We start from the raw sequence: 18,260 nt of genomic DNA on the forward strand, positions 1-18,260 counted from the left end.
TCTGGTTTTAGTTTGGAATTTCTGTTTAGGATGCTAACCTTGCATAAGTTTTAGTTAGTTCGATGTTGATATGGTGATTCCAGGTTAGGCGGCGATCTAGGTGAATTCCCAGGTATCCTACTGTTTCACTGGCGTTGGCAAACCTTGAATTCCATAATTTATATCCATATATAATAGTTCCATTTCCTTCCCAGTTTAGCTTATTAAACACATAATTAAGTAGGTAATGCATGAGAGGTTAATTTTAATTTCTTTATGTGTAGTTTTTACATTTGTTATAGCCTTGATTTTTTTAATCCTAACAAGATATTATATATGGGAAGGATTGCCGATATATATTAAATAATACTAATCCTATATATTTTATTTATTTTTTTATGTGACCACAAATCCCCTTGACTATGTAAATATAGCCTGCAAATCCGACCATTGAGGTGGGATACTCCCAGTGGCAATAGTGCTCTTGCTATTAACTTCCCCACCTGGCAATTTGCCGAATCGATACGACCCTTCCTTCCCCACTAATGATATATTATCTCCACAATCATGGCGTCATTATGCCAGTCAATAGTTGATAAGGGCACCACATATAGTCCCTGGGGCTTCCTTGCATCAATAATTCTCCTCGCTAAGTCTCCTCAACTGACACCACGAAATAATTAGGTATTCTGTATCGATTTTGCTACCTATTTTCGATGCCGTGGTGTTAGTACAAGAGCCGGGAAGAAAAAAAGGCAGTTATCTCACCCCAATTGTTGATTACTTCAATAAAAACTATGTATAATTACTATTCTTGATTGATGAGTCTGCCAAGTATAGGTAGGGGGATTAAAAAATGGCGGCTGTTTCAAAACCTAAAAAAACATTGATTTTTCATTCGCAACTCTATATCTTAAAAACTACCAACAACACTAGAAAATCTAAGAGAACATTACTCAAAGAAGAGTAAATTTGCTGAAATATTAGCCCTAAAAGAGCTATTTACGTCCATAGTTCTCGAGATATAGCTTTTTAAAAAGCAAAATGTCTTAAAAATCTACTGATTAGTAGTTAGTTAATTTATTTTGAGAAATCTATATCTCAGGAACTATGTGACGTACATATGTCTATTAGCACTCAAATTAAAGCTAGTTTAACGGGCTATAACGTAGTTTATGACCTTTACCTTTGTAGGAATTGTAGTTGAATCAAATGAATTGATTTGAAGTTTTTCGAACAATAAATTTGAAAACCTTTATTTCAGAAACCATTGGACGTACTGATGTCTCCCAGCGCTCAAATTAAAGCTAGTTAAATTTACTACAAAATAGTTAATGTTTATCTTTGTAGGAGTAGTAGTTTTTGTATGATATTTGACAAAATATTCTCACGAAATGTTAATTTCTGGTTGTTCGTATAAAATGTTGGATTTTTGAAAAAATATATCTCTAGATCCATATGATGCACATATGTCTACCAACACTCAAAATAAAGGAAATTTAACTTACTATAAAGTAGTTTAGGACACTTATCTTTGTAGGGATAGTAGTTTTTATGATATTCACATATGAATATAAATTTGGCAAATAAAAATTTGTCCGAACAATTATAAATCAATTTATTTTAGCAAATGTCATGTAAACTATTACTCTTACGAAGATAAACATCATAAACTACTTTATAGCTCATTAAACTAGCTTTAATTTGAGTGCTAATAGACATCTGTACGTCAAATGGTTTTTTAGATATGAATTTTTCAAAATAAATTCACTAACTACTGATCTTAAGTATGTCACATACAACATTTTTATGAAATGTTGCTTTTTAAAAAGCTATATCTCGAAAACTATTTAACGTAAATAACTCTATTAGAGCTCATATTTTAGCAAATTTACTCTTCTTTAAATGACGTCCTCTTAGGTTTTCTTGTCTTGTGTTGTTCCATCATCAATTTTGACTATTAATTATACATAGTTTTCATTAAAGTAATCAAAAATTTGGGTGAGATAACTGCCTTTTTTCTCCTCTTAGGCTCTTGCACTATATGCTCTTAATTACTGTTGGCTATGGAACATATCGAATAATTAACATCCATAAGGAGGTTTATACCCGGAAAAAAAAATTAAAAATTATAAAGAAGATGGTCAGGGTTGCGGTCAAAAGAGAACAAAAATAGTCAACAACTATATATTTTCCGACGTTTAGAACCCGCTTTGTAGAGCTTCATCAGGGCTAAAAAGATACAAAAGCAACTAAAAATATTTTGATGTAGTAAGATAATAAGATACAAAAAGGGAAATTAAGGTAGGGTTAAAATAAGTCAAAAGAAAATTATATACAAATCAAAGGAAAGAAGAAATAAAATAGTATTAATATAAACAATTATAAGAATATAAAAAAATGCGTAAATTATAATGTTTGAAATGAAAAAGTCAAAAAGTAGATATAAGAAAACAAAATTTAATACAATAAAAGAAATGGGGTGAAAAACTGGGGCGAAACGTCGGAAAATAAATAGTTGTTAACTGTTTTTTCTCTTTTGACCCTGGTCATCTGCTTCCTGATTTGAAATTATACTGTCAATTATTTATATATTCGAATTAGAAATTAGATTTAAAGCTGATGCTCAAATAACGGACAACTTTAAGGTTTCAATTTTCAGCAAAGACCTCATCTCCAAAAATAAAAATAAAATGAATTATGAATCTTCTTAGGTTAGGTCTTATCTAAAATCTATTAATTTGAAATTTTTAAACCCATTCGTGGCAACAGTCACGCTAATCCTAAAATGAACTTTAAAAAGTAATTTAATACTGAATTATTCCCCTAATATTATTAATTTTATAATCTCATTTCATAAGAACAACGACTATTATTAATAATAAAATAAAGGGTATTAGCTACATGAAGCCACGAGAACGATAATTCAAAATGTACTCACCTTATATTTTCCCTTTCTGGCCTGGTTTAAGAAAGAAATAATAGTGAAAGTGGGGACCAATGTCACGTTTAGAAATTAATTATTTTTTTTATACATATTTTGAAATACCATACATTTTTTTTTTTTTAACACAATTGCATTATTTTTTAAACATTTGGAGCTTACATTGTTTTTTTAATTAGTTATATTTTCTTTTGTATGCTAAGATTTTTAATTTGTTTCTACATTTTCAATTATTTATAACGTTTTCTTATCTTCTTCATGTGCGCTTTTTGAAAGGATTATCTTCGAAGGAGTCATAAATTTGAAATGAAACTTGTTTAGAATCAATATTTGTGACTGATTACCAGAAAAGAGGAATACGGGGTGTAGTGAGAAGATAAAACAAAACATAATGGGGGGAAACAAATTCAAATTTAGCTATTAAAAAATATTGTTCCAATGTGTTCGTTTATGCTTTCTTTTAGAATTGATTAGTATGCTGTATGTTATCGTAACCCACTGTTTTGGGCAGAATTGCTTTCTGTCAATAAAGCTTTTCTCTCTGACCCTGGAAGGATTTGTATCCTTTAAAGGAACTTGATACTGTTTCACTGACCTTGGAAGTAGCTCTTGGTCCTGAGGTAGCTGACCGACAGCCTGAGGATGGAGAGGCGGTCCAGCTTGCTGAGGATGTTCTGCTCGAAGGGGAGGAGGTTGGCCAGTGTGTCCAACTCCGCGTTGAGCCTCTCCCTATGCCTCTTGCTGGGGTTGCTCTTCGTCACCCCGTCCTTCGGTGGAGGCTTCAAGCTGTAAATAACAAAATATCATATTATGAAAAAGATGGTCAGGGTTCCAGTCAAAATAACTTGTGGCAATGTCTAAAAAAAATGTTTTTTATTTAAAATACTTTTTATTTATTGATAGATATTACAATCTGCCATCCGTAATAGTGATGAATGATCTAATACATTCTAAAATAAAAAAAACTCTTAAAATATATACATACAGAAGAATTAACAAAATGAACGTAATCAAACTATGTGTATAAAAAAACAAAAACAAAAACGTAATGATAAAATGATATAATCTATAGTCACATTTACACTCTAATATACAATATTTACACAATCGACCTGAGGATCCCTGAGCCCACTCTATCCCCCACGTGTGAGGGATAGAGCAGAGCTCAAAAGATCCCAGCGCAGTGGGTAGTGATCATGGTAGTGAACCAGTGGAGGCTGAGCAAGTTCGCTAAAGCCGCAAATTGTCTAAAATGAGAACTAAAACAGGGCGTCATCCTCTAGATCATGTTAAAGAGAGGAGGTGGTGGTAATGCCTCTCAGAATTGGCCACTGCAGGTTGGCCCATGAACCTCTCATTAGAAGAAAAGATCCAGCTCAGAGTAAACTCTTTAATGTCTGTGTGCCACATTTTTGAGGATTGTCCTCGGTACAGAGGGATTATGGAAAATTGCGAAGTTCCTCGACAACTCTTTTGGGACTTGTGTGACAGTGAGGAGTACATTAGCAACACCATTAAATCTATCGGATTGATTTCTCGGAAAGAAATATGATTTATATATTATAAAACATAATATTATTATTTATTATTTATATATCTATATTTATTATTAATTGTTATTTTCTGCATCACTATCGTAAATTAATTATCAAAATTGATATCAAATGTTCAGTTGAAAGACACTCATTACTATCTAGTTGAATAATTCATAATTAATAAGTGTGATAATAACCATCAGTAGCTTTTTGCCCTCGGATTCAAACAACTAAAATAATTTTTTTTAAAAAAAGTTGTATATTATTATTGTTACACTAATTTACTCCACATAGCTTTCAGAATGCTTTTGATAGCGATGACCTAATCATTCATGAATAACTATCCAAAACTCAATAATGTTTTTATTGCCCTCTTTGTCAATATAACAGTGTTATACAACTCATCTCACGAAATTGATCTAATCACTAATAGACTAGTCATCAAAAAAACATCGAAGTATCTTATAAAATAGGGAATACATCAAAACATTGGAAAATGAAAAGCCAGAGAGAGGGCTTAACTGGGATCTCGAAGGGTCCTGCTCTACCCCCAGGCATGGGAAATTGAGTGAGCTCGGGGATCCTCAGGTCGAGATTGTATAGAATTTATTTTACTTAGTTTGATTATGTTCATTTTATTTATTTTTATGTTTATTTATTAATTTATATTTTTGGTATAAATGTTTTCATTAAACATTGTCCATTTTTGTGGCAGATTGTAGTATTTATCAATAAATAAAGTGCTCAATTATTTCAAAACTATAAATAAAAGAAAATAATGTACACAATGTTTCCATATTTGGATAAAAATTATCCTTAAAAAAAATTAAGTGGTTTGTTATACAGCATTATCTCTTACGAGTTGGATAATTAAAGCATAAATTTGTCATTGCTTGTAATCGCAGGATTTCCTTCGAAGCTTGATGACTTTACGAAGACCTCCAAAATCCTTAATGATCACGAGAGAAGGATTCTCATAAATTAAAATATCCCTCCCCCTCCTGTCATTTGCATCCTTTATTAACAGCTTCCTCCACTTATGATAATGAGGGCAGTGTAATAAGGTAGGGTTACATCTGCACTAACGGTAGTTACAAATGCAGACTTATTCGCTTATTTAAATAACCTTCTTCTACGCCTAGTGTAATCGCCCACATCCATACTTCTTACCTATGTTTTATTTTGTTATCCTGTATTGGAAAAAGTTAGTTGATAACTTACATGCGACGAATCCTATTCAGAAATATCGCTATCCTACTTCATTTCCTGCTATAAATATTCAAGAGCAATAAACATGATAAAATTGCCCCGGAGTTATAGCTGTCAGCGGAGAAGCATCGATCGTTCGCGAGTCCTTCAAAAAATATGTCTTCATTACACAAATTTAAAAATATAATGTTACTTTTCATTCTTGAGTAGTTTAATGGTCACTCATCTTTTGTACCGAAATTTGATATTTTTAAAATAGGGATATTTCTAAGGAGGTCGGTAAAGAGAATATGTAAGGAAGTGGTCGAAATTTTGTTCTCTGTCTAGCGTTCGTTTAATCTGCTACGAACAAGAAGATTTTCAATAGAAGAACCATATCTGTTTAAAATAATTATAAAGCTTGTAAAACATCCAAAGAGGTTCAACCATATATTTTTGTAAGTAGATATCAATTTTGTATAAATGTTAAAACTAATTTGATAAATATTGTTTTAAATATTGCTCACATGGGAAATTTCTGTCAATGTTTCATTTACACTTGAAAATTTTGGGAAGGAACCACCCAAGGTCCCATGGCCATTTTCTTTTCAGACGCCTCTGAGGATTATCAGGGATTGTAAAGGATGAAAAATTAAGAATTAATGGGTTAGGATGGTTAAGGAGTTTGGAATGAAAAGATGCTAATCTGTTTTGGGCCAATTCTGCAACGAATGGGATGTTAAGGTCTTTGTGAATGAGTTTATTTGTAACGTAATAAGGAGCATCAAGTATTTTACGGGATTGGATGCGGGAAGAATTTGATGGTTTGGTGAAGCCCCAGAGCTCAATTCCATATGTCCAAATTGGTCTGATTATCGTAGTGTCTACTAATTTTTTGTAGTGAATGGGAAGTTTAGAGCGTTTGTCAAGTAAGTGTTGTAGCAATCGGAATCTACGAGCAGTTTCCTTTCGTTTCAGTCATGTGTGTGTATTTCAAGTAAGTATCTTAAATAAAAATAAAATTAATAATAATAAATCAGTAAAGACAAATCAGGAACACCCACCCACCTGTTCCAGTTCACCGCATGAAGTAGATTGGAGGAAGATAGAAATTTCTGCATTGTAATAAACTATTTTAGTGGAGGCAAATCAATTATAAGGTATGCTAGGTGAAATATGTTAGTGTGCTATGAGTAAGTTGAGTTATATGTTAATATTATGAAAATTTTAGAATGTTTCCTTGACAATGGGCCAAGGGCCGAAACGTCGGATATAAACTATGTTGATAGTATTGGATTAAAATAATTTGTGTTTTTTATTATATTTAATGAAATAATTAATGAAAAAATATTATGTGAGAAACTAAAAATTTAGATGTTTAGAACATGGGCCGAAATGTTTATATTTTTTAAAAAATTTTAAATTGTTTCTCAAAGGATGCCGCCCTAAATACAAGTAAAATAAAACGAAAAATATCTTCAACGAACAGGTATCAAATGAGTAATAGAAACCTATTTATTGTTAACGAAAGTTTTGCCTCACTTTGCAGGGCTTCCTCAGGGCTGTTGAACAGATATGACAACTCATATATATATATATTCATTTGTCATCTTTGTTTCAATCTTACAGCCCTGCAAAGTGGGGCGAAACTTTCGTTAACAACAAATAGTTTTTTCTACTATCTTGCTATAATCTATTTCATACCGTCAACTATCATATTCCAAAATTTTCACTTTTCTAAATAAAGAGTAATGTTATAGAATAGAGTAATTAATTTCTTGTACATTTTTCTTTTTACATTATTTATCTTTTATTCTTGAGAAATTAATTAACAATCAATTATAATAAAACTATGCATATTAACTTTTATCATATTGTGTTATAAATTTGGAAAAGTATTAGAGCAATAATAAGATAATAAAAAAGTTGAGGCTTAATGTACATTTTTTATTATAATTGATAAACAAACCCGTCTCAAACAATTATGAAATGATAAAGTAATTAAAAGATGATAGGAAGTTATTTATAAATCTCAGTAACTATACAAGAGAACACCCGTAGGTATAATCGTTTAGTTAAAAAAAGGATTATTGGAATTGGTTAAAAAATGTTGATGTTATGTGACAGCATAACATATACATAACATTGAGGGGTTGTATATAAAGCATATTTTAAAAAATAACCTTTTTTTGAAAATGGTAAATTAAATAACATTTAACAAGAGAAAATGAGATTTGAAGAATATGTACATAAAGTTATACCTTTAACTTTATGTACATATTCTTCAAGTGAGTATACGAAGTTCAAAGTGAGTATACGAACTTTCATGAACTTAAATTCAAAAATAATAAAATTTGTAAAACTATAATTAATGAAGCTTTGGAGAAATTACGAATCTAATAATTCTTTTTTAAAAAAATTCCGTTCCTGCTATCATATTTCTTCCTGTAATTTTATATTATAATAGCAAAATGACAGGTGTTTTTAATTAACATGTGATATACAGAGATAGCTTGATATAATAAAAATATTTAGCATTCGTGAGCTGAAATATGCATTATGATGGAAAAATGGCCTGTATTTGTATAATTAAAACATTTATAAGTTAATATTTGTATACCATATCTTTGTTCTTGTCGGAAAAAAACCTTCTGTCAAGGATTCCAGCTTTCCAGTTGGAGTGTCCAGGACAGGTTAACCTTAAATTCTTTAATATATACCTCCATATATTAATAGCACTTCAGCTTCCACAGGCTAATTACCAGTGACCGCAGAGGGATGCGCTGGGATCACAAAGAGCCCTTACACGTGGGGATAGGGTGGGTCCGAGTATCCTCAGTGTAGATATTGTATATAATTTATTCTATTTAGTTTGATAATGTTCATTCATTTATTTTTTTTTCTGTGTTTATACATATAGAGACTTTATTTTTTTAATAATAAATTTATTTTTTTAATTTTTGGTATGTATGTGTGCATTTACAACTATTACTCATTGTCCAACTTTGATGTAGATTGTAATATTCATCAATAAATAAAGTGCTCAATTCTTTCAAAACTATTGTTCAACCACCATATAAGTTGAAAATCAGAAAACGTACACAATTTTTCCATATTTGGATAAAAGTACATCGCGCGAGGCCTTGAAGGACCCGTGGAGGTCTGTCGCGTCAATAATAATAATAATTAAATTATAAATATTTTTTTATATTTATACAAATCAAGATACACGTACTATAATTCATTGACTGAATACTTTTGCAATTCAAAAATAATCTGATGGATTAAATATGAAAGCTGATTACGAAGTCGGTTCATAAATAATTTCTCTCTAATAAGAAAGGACAGAAACTATTAGAAATCTCGGTGATAGCATTAGTTTCTTCTGAACTTGAAAAAGCCGTTCTGATAAAGTAAAAGCAACTGAGGTTGAAATAAAAATGAATTAGCAGAAATCCAATAAGGACATTAAAAAAAAATAAATAAGGGAAGGACTACAGAAGAGGACAGTGGGATGAGCTGTGAGTTGGTAAGGTCAGTACCTGTAGAAGCAGACCGATGACCAACACGCAACTTTAATACGAACCACATGCACTGTCTTCTCTACTCTTAATTTATATATGGTACATGTTAAATTTATGTAGGTAATTGCCGTTTTCGTAATTTTTTTTTTTTACTTAAATGGTTTTGTAAAATGATTTTCGGCAATCCATTGCAATAAAGATAGTTATAATTATAGTACAAGAGCCGAGAAGAAAAAAAGTCGGCAATTTTTTATTACTTTAATGAAAAGCTATGCATAATTACTAGTCAAAATTGATGAGTCTGGCAAGTATAGGTAGGGGGAATAAAAAATGGCGGCTGTTTCAAAACGTTAAAAATAATAAATTTTTTATTCGGAGCTCTATATCTTTAAAACTACTAAGAACAATAGAAAATCTAAGAGAACAACTTTCAAAGTAGAGTAAATTTTCTAAATTTTAAGCTCTAATAGAGCTATTTACGTTCAATAGTTCTCGAGATATAGCTTTCTAAAAAGCAACATTTCATAAAAATGTCGTGTGGCATACATAAATACTAAAAGATTATTAGTTAGTGAATTGAAAAACCAGATGTCTTTTAGCACTCAAATTAAAACTAGTTGAATGTACTATTAAGTAGTGCCTTACGTTTATCTTCGTAGGAGTAGTATTTTTCATGATATTTGCTAAAATTAAGTAATTTATAGTTGTTCGGACAAAGTTTCATTTGCCAAATTTATATTCATATATGAATATCATAAAAACTACCACCCCTATGAAGATAAGTAACTTTATAGTAAGTTAAATTTCCTTTATTTTGGGTGATGGCAGACATATATGCGTCTTATGGGTCTAGAGATATATTTTTTCAAAATCAAACATTATATACGTACAACTAGAATACAGCTATATTCGCAATGACTTTTCTTACTCATTGCGACTTCTACTATCTTTATTGTCAGTCTGTCTAATGGAATTACTGGTGAGGGATTATATGAGAAAATAATTATGTTAGGCGTTTTTTTATTTATATTTCTATGGAAAGACTGATCAACTCAACTATCATAAGGCCTATCTGGACATAAGGAGTTGAGATTTGGGGCTCCACTAAACCTTCGAATTCCTCTCGTATCCAATCCTTACAATCCAAAATCCTTCGTAAAATCCCCAATGCTCCTTACTTTGACACAAATAAAGTCATCCATAAAGACCTTAATGTTCCCTATGTAACCGATCTAGCCCGAACCAGTTATCATTCCTTTCATTATAAACTCCCTAACAACACAAACCCACTAGTTTCTAACCATGCTTCCTCTTCCATTCCTTACAACCCTCTGAGGTACCTGAAAAGAAGATGGCCACGTATTGTAAAAACGTTATTAGAGTGCTACATGTTGTTTATTCTTTTGTTTGTATATATTTTCAGAGAGTTTTTTTTTTTTTTAATTTTAGTATGTATGAGATCATTCATCACTATTACCTATTGCCCACAACTGTATGGCAGATTGTAATATCTATCAATAAAAAAATCTATCAATCAAAAAAAAAAAAAAAAAGAGTGCTACCACTGGGTAGTTTCTCTAAACGTCTGTACCACTACATTATAAACTTACATAAAATTTACTGAATGTATTATTATGTACAGTTGTAAATTTCAATAAAGACCTCGTATTTATTTGTGAATTCAAGATCTTATGAGAAGCAAAAATTATGTATTTGTATTAAGATAGCTATTTGAATAGAACTGAAAATTTGTGGAATTAAAAGTTTGTATCAACATTATTTCCACAATTTAAGATGATATTTTATATTATTGTAATAAACTGTATTTAATTTTGTAGATATTTTATATTTTTACGCCACTTCATTGATTCTGTCTATTAATCTGGGTTTAGGCCTCCCACGTTTTCCCTTGCCAACTATATTGGCATTCATTGTTGTGTAGAGGCGTCCTGATGGATCGCTTCAAGCCACATCCCTTCCCCCCCACCCATTTTATCCTCCTTGTCTTCATATCGTAAGATATTGATTGAACAGTCTCTGCAAGCAGTTCACTGTTAGTTCTTCTCATCCATGTGTTAAGGCTCTGATCCTAGATCACTCCTGTAATTGTACAAAGAACTTTCGGTTCAAATCTCTCTATTCTGCTTTCTAGGCTGCCTGTTAAAGCCTAGGTACCGAAGCCTTACATGAGAGCTGGTTTTATCATCGAATTGCTAACCAAGGATGTTCTTAGGTTTTAGTTTCGGGATTTCAGTATTCTTGGCAGAAATAAGAACGCTCCGTTCCTGTAATAGTATTACAGCTAGTAATAGCATTATTATTAATACATATATTAATGTAATAATAATATATAATAAATAATATATTGCTACTAACTCCAAGGGCCTGGGTTCGAATCCGGCTTTGAAACATAATTGTTTATTCTGTGGTGAGATAAACTTTAGATTCAAGAGACCTCCGTAGTCCACCAAACCTAAGATAGTGGGTACCCTTAATTAGGGAAAAATCTTGTGGTCGATCATAGTTGTTACCAAATAACCTCCTTGGACAACCATTGGTCTAGTAATTCCTAACAAATTACTGCACCCCTGACCCTTTATGGGTTGTAGCGGTACAGATTTACTACATAAAAATGTAGTCCATGTTGTAATACAGAACCTTACAATCAATAAGAAACAAAAATCAATCGTTTTGTAATGGTTTTGTTTATTAAAGCAAACAAACAATAAGTACATATACAAAGTTAATTTTAATATAGCATTCATAATTGTAAATTTAATAAAAAAATATAATAAAAAAAAAAATAATTTAAATTTGAGTGTTATAATATTGCAACTGGATAAACGTGATGGAGGTAGGTGTTATAATTTGTAATTTTTTGATATATACCGTCTGTAATTTGATCGAATTACACATCAATTAATAACGTTTTTTTTTTTTCATACCCTCTTTCTTTATTTAAACAAATACAAATGTAAATATACAATACAAATTCATATATCCTGGTGAACACATTTTTATCCTTGTATTGCCCGAAGGCTTTTTAACTCCCAAAGAATGGTCCTTTTTGGGCGGGGGTAGCACTTTGCACTTTAGTGCATTACACCATTTCCTTTATTACGGAGTGGGGAGAGACCGCTCTGCTGGCTATAAATAATAATGTAAAGATTTGGAGCAAGAATATGGCAATCCACAGTTTTTAACACAATTAGAGTTTTGTGTAAAATTCTTCTTTTTCTATTTATTTTATTAGTTATAATATTATGGAATATGAGATATATAAAATATTAAATAAGACTTCAAATATTTCTAAACTGTATTATTCTTGACCTGAGCTGTTCAAATGTTACCAGTATTTTTTTCTTATTCCTGTATTTCCCTATGAATAATCTTATATGAATTAAATTTGATTAAATTATCTGCCAATAGGACATGACAGTGATTACTGTTTGGTTCTGAAAAAGATCCGAACCCATGAAAAAAAAAATAAAAATAAAAAAGGGCAGAAATTATCCGTACACCGGAGGCCAGCAATCCAAATTAATTAGAGGTTTTAAGATGGTCCGTTTAGTGGATACGAGGCAAACCCATGATCTCATGCCCATTAAATGGTTAAGATGCAAATATCTGGTGCATTATAATGGCATGAGCGGGGAATGATACTGCATTTTAGAGCTTTGACAAAACAAAGAATCGATTTACGTCTGTTGGAAATGCAGGGTCTCACGATACGTAAGATCTGTTTCGTTTCCCACGGTCAGAGATGATATAAAAAAAAACTTATCATTTCGCATATTATAAAAAAAAAAAACATAATTTTATTTAAAAAATAATCAATATCAAGGTTTATAAAATGTTTCTTTTTTTCTAAAATAAAAGATTCTGTAATTTTCTTCAACAAGAAAAGTAACCTTTGTATAGAATCGTATGGTCAATATAAAATAAAATTGAATCTATACCATTCCGATTGAAGAAAATAAATAATTACATAAATAAATAATAAATTACAGAGGGAAAAAGAAAACTCCAATCTCTTTTTTCAAAAATGAGTAGCAATTACTAATGAGTTTTTGGATTGTGGATATGAATATGAAATAAAAACAGGGAAAAAACATAAGCTAAAACTCTCTGTTGAATTAAATTGTAAAATATTAGTGATTTCAACATTCAGAAAAAATTAAGATGTCTTGTTTTCCACTTGTATTCTTCTACATACGTTCATGTATAAGGTGTTTCGTAGTTAAATTATTCTAAATGAAAATATGAATAAAGGATCTCAAAACAAGAAAACAATTTCTTATTAAGATAGGTCCGTTATCTTTAGAGGATATTCACGTTCAAAGATTTTTATTTTTGAAAGGAATATGGTCCGGGTGCGGTCAAGAAAAACTCAAAAAGTAGAAATATACTATTTTAATGAGCCAACGTTTCGCCCCACGTTGCAGGGCTTCTTCAGGGGTATATTGACGGCAGTCAGAACTAAAATCGATTTTTTTTTTTTTTTAGTTCTGACTGAAACGTGGGGCGAAACGTTGGCTCATTAAAATAGTATATTTCTACTTTTTGAGTTTTTCTTGACCGCACCCGGACCATATTCCTTTCATATTTACACACGGTCAATCAATAAACTTCCATTTTTATTTTTGTTATTATTATTTGGAAGCGGGGTGGCTCCGTGGTAAAGCACTGCACTACTAACTCGAATCCGGCAGCGACAGATTTTCAGGTTATTTATTCCGTTACGGTAGCCGTGAGTCAATCCTTGTTCCTGATTGAGGATCTTTTTTGATAATTACTTATTTATTGATAAATATTATTACAATCCGCCACAAATTTGGGCAAAGAGTAATAACGCTAATTGAAAACATTCATACCGAAGACAAGAAAAGAGAAAAAAATAAATTAAACTAAATAAATAAAATCTTTATACAATATAAATCAAAAAATAAATAAAATGACCTTAATCAAACAATGTAAAATAAATAATACACGACATTTAAAATCTCGACCTGAGGATCCCCGAGTCTACTCTATCCTCCACATATGAGGGGTAGAGCAGGAAGCCAGTGGAGGCAGAGTAAGTGCGCTAAAGCCGCAATCACTCTACATGTGATGCCAACTGGCCATTGCCAGAACTCCAATTGTCGATTTTATTTTATAAAAGGTCTCTTGACCAATGCCGTTTTAACCTTCGAAATGGTTTGTAAGGATGGGTGGAACTGGATTAGGATTAGGATGATTAGAAAGGTTCAAATGGAATTTTGAGAATTTGGATAGTATGATAAGGCAAAAGGAATATGAAGGTCATGGTGTAGTGTTCTGTTGAAAACATAATAGGGTGCATTGATTGTGGTTCTAAGGATTTTGGATTGAAAAGATTGGATACATTTGATGTTCGAAGGTTTAGCTGTTCCCCAAGGTTCAAGTCCTTAAGTCCCAAGGTCCAGATAGGTCTGAGGATAGTCTTATAATTTTTTTTCTACTGAAAGGTGTACATCTACCCTCATAAAGTGGGTATACGCAATTGCGGAAAAATCTAGCTGTCTGATTCAGATCACCTCCATTAACAATAGTCTTTTGACGTGTGTGTTTAAGGTTAGTTTGTGTATTTGTTTAACTAACATCTATTTGAGGAACTATTGTAAAAGCAGGTGGTTTGATTTAAAACCTACTTTCACAATAGTTGGTCAAGTAAGAGTATTTCATTGCAAAGCCCTTCAAATAAGAGTTGAGAATAAACAAAGGTCAAGAAAGAATAAATAAATAAAAAATATGTTTAGTTGTTTTGAATCTTTTTTAGTCCTGATAATGGCCTGTAGAGTGGGGCGAAACGTTGACAAACAAATAGTTGTTAACTAATGTTTTGTTCCTATTTGACCCCACCCACCACCATCTCCTTCATATCATAATGTTTTAGTAACCTTTGAAAGTTCTTACATAATTTGTTGTTTATGGAAGTCTTGTCCACCCTGAGGCCATTTTATTAGCTATTAATTAGTTTATATGTTTCTCTTAATGCCTTACAGCCTTTATGAACCAATTTATAGTGAGAAGGATGTTATTACCCGCGAAGAGCGTGTATGTGGATTAGAGGTTGGAAAAGTGGGTACTCTCCGAGACAATGCCTCGGAGCCATAAAGTTCCTCTGAGGTTAATCGAACCTCACCTCGCCCATTAGTAAACAAGTTAGTGTTTATGGCACTTCTCGTCTCGTACCTCCCGTCTGATTTATGTTCGAGTGTTCGAGTACCTTCCATGAGGAGGAACCACTCCGTCGGTTAATATAATAGCCAATATTATATTACTCTGAACTGCTTTAGATTTCGGACTCGGAGGGGTTGCGCGTTTGTGGCAAGAACTGGGAGGTTTCCTCCTATATAAGCTAATATGATATGTTAAGAAAAATTACCTTAACGGTGTTCGTACTCATGAATAAAAAGAAAAAGGCTAAATATAATTTTTTTTTTTAAATAATTCATTTATTGTTATTTACAACTGTACAATAATAAATTTGCTGTAAGTGATGTAATGACATGATACAAACATATGAAGAATCTAACCATTGATAGAACTCCAATAACACTTCTAGAGGAGAAGATCTCAAGGATACCTTCTTTTCAGACGCCTAGGAGATTATTAGGTAATGAAGGAGAAGCTAGGTTATAAACAAGTGGATATGGGTGGTTGGGAAGTTTATCATGGAAGGATTGGTATCTGGTTCTGGCCAAATCGGCAACATATGGAATATTGAGGTCCTGATGGATGACTTGATTTGTGACAAAGTAAGGCTTTTATGGAGGATTTTGGATTGGATTAGGGAGGAATTCGATGGTTAAGTGGAGCCCCAAAGCTCAACTCCGTATGACCAGATAGACCTTATAATATTCATGTAGATCAGTCATTTTTAATAGATTAAGCCTAAGTACCGGATCTGTTCAACAGGAATAAGTGGGGTAATATTAAAGGATACAGTACAACTGTAGATCATGGGTGTACAACGAAGGGTGAACGACGAAGATTTGGCGGGATTTATTGGAATTTATTTTAATCCTCCAGTTTTGGCATCATTCTTCAAGAGAAGGATTAGAGGGTTTGGGGTACAATGGAAGGATCATTATTCACTGACAATAGACTTGTGTCATCGGTATACGTGGTGAGGACAGTGTTAGGATGGGTTGGGATGTCAGCTGTAAAAACTGTATAAAGGATAGGACCAAGGATACCACCCTGAGGTACACTTTCTGACTGAGGAAATAGGGATGAATAAACGCTGTTGTGATCTGCTTGAAATAATTTGTCGGTTATCATATTTTAACCCAATGGTTTTAGTTTATTTGTTTTAATTTAATTTTATACTTTATGTTAAATTATTAATTTTCATTTTTATCTTTTCAAATTCATTATATTTTATGATGTTTTATAATTTCATTTTTATTTTACTCTAAGACTCTAAAGCCTAATTTTGACGCCTATAATTCTAAAGGGATCAATCCAAGAATAAATAAGGATTATTATTATGGGCCGCCCGTAGCTCAGTGGCTAAGGCACAGTCTTACCAATTTGATGTCTATTGGCGGTGCCGGTTCGAATCCGGCATGGAGCGTTGGCTTTTCTCATTGAGTGGTGGTCCCACAAAATGAAAAACGTTTACCCCCCAACCATTGTCAAAGCAGTATAGGACTCAGATTGGGAGGAAAAAAAAAGAAAAAAAGAAAAGATTATTATAATAATAATATTAGTGAAGAAGTATCAACACATCTTCGCTTAAAAATTTTTAATTTTCATTACAGTAACCTCTTAATTTTAAAAATAAATATTAAGTATGCAGTTAATTTTACTGTAAAATATATTGAAAAAAAATATATTAAAGATTTCGGAACCTAATCTAAATCATATTTTAAGTATTGTATTTATTTAAAATTTGAAGAAGATGGTTAGGGTTGCGGTCAAAAAGAACAAGAAAGAGTATTATAACACTATTTATTTCCGACGTTTCACCCCTCGTTTCATCAGGGCTGTTCAAGTTGATAGCTTTACATAAAAGCTACAAAAGCTGTAAAGCTATCGACTTGTACAACCCTGATGAAGCTCTGAAAAGTGGGGCGAAACATCGGAAATAAATAGTGTCAATTATTTTTGTTCTTTTTGACCGCAACCGTGATCATATTCTTTATATTTGAATGCGGTCAATTATTTATATATGTAATATCGTATTTATTATTTTATTTTATGGCCAAGAAGTCATAAAGGACCATAACTATAACTGCTTTTGACATTATCGAAATTATGCGGGCAAAAGATGTCAACGGTATAAGAAGTATGAAAGGGTTAAATATTTAGACAGAGCCGACGAATGCCGCGATAAATGCGTTGGCTTTTAAATCAACATGTACAAGTGTAAGATTTAAATTTCGCTATTTACATAATCCTCTCTGGAGTCTTCTTATTTCGTGCTGTGTAGCTCTTGTAAGATTTAGCCAGTGATATTTTGCACACTCTCTCGGCTTTCTGTGATTTCTTACCCAATTGCTGGTTAAGAGAGATGTTTATTACAGCGGACCTACATTCTCCTTTTAATTTCTTGTTTATAATTATTATATCAGAGCGCTTGTCTTATGATGGAGTTATTTATACATATAATAATATTAATCAAAAGTACTGTGAAAATTGTGTCATATTCCAGCATTCAATGGAAAGCATGCAAATATAACTCTTGAGTTTAAAATATTTAGTCGATTCCATAATGATGGGCTTCCAAATATATTTATTAATAGAAAATCAAAAAATGCTGGGTTTTGATTAGTGGTGAAGTCTATAACTTGTGTGAATGCAATGTAATGCTTCTTTTTTGTGTGTGGGAATGGGTAGCTCACTGGTAAAGCAATGGACTACTAACTCCAAGGACCCGAGTTCGAATCCGGCTGTGGTAATAATTATTATCTGTTACCTGTAGGAGTTGTCAGCTCTGCCTGTGCGGGGGAGTCTGAGGGATCGATCCAGCCTCATAAAGTGGGTTCATAAGAAAAAAGTTGAACTTAAAATGATTCAGTGCTCAACGACATGTTACAATCTCACAAGAGAAGATCATAA

At 32.0% G+C, this 18,260-nt stretch overlaps 1 non-coding gene across 1 annotated transcript in view; it reads right to left on the bottom strand.

The window, feature by feature from the left end:
* LOC106678570 (uncharacterized) overlaps nucleotides 1-18,260 on the bottom strand; it is a 294,508-nt gene that overhangs the window by 163,628 nt on the left and 112,620 nt on the right. The window contains exon 2 of the transcript XR_010845013.1: nucleotides 3,519-3,709. This is a non-coding gene — a transcript (uncharacterized protein). The remainder of the gene's footprint in view (nucleotides 1-3,518; nucleotides 3,710-18,260) is intronic.

Source organism: Halyomorpha halys, unplaced genomic scaffold (genome assembly GCF_000696795.3).
Source record: "Halyomorpha halys isolate HHAL.00 unplaced genomic scaffold, Hhal_1.1 Scaffold147.1, whole genome shotgun sequence".
Taxonomy (NCBI): Eukaryota; Metazoa; Arthropoda; class Insecta; order Hemiptera; family Pentatomidae; genus Halyomorpha; species Halyomorpha halys.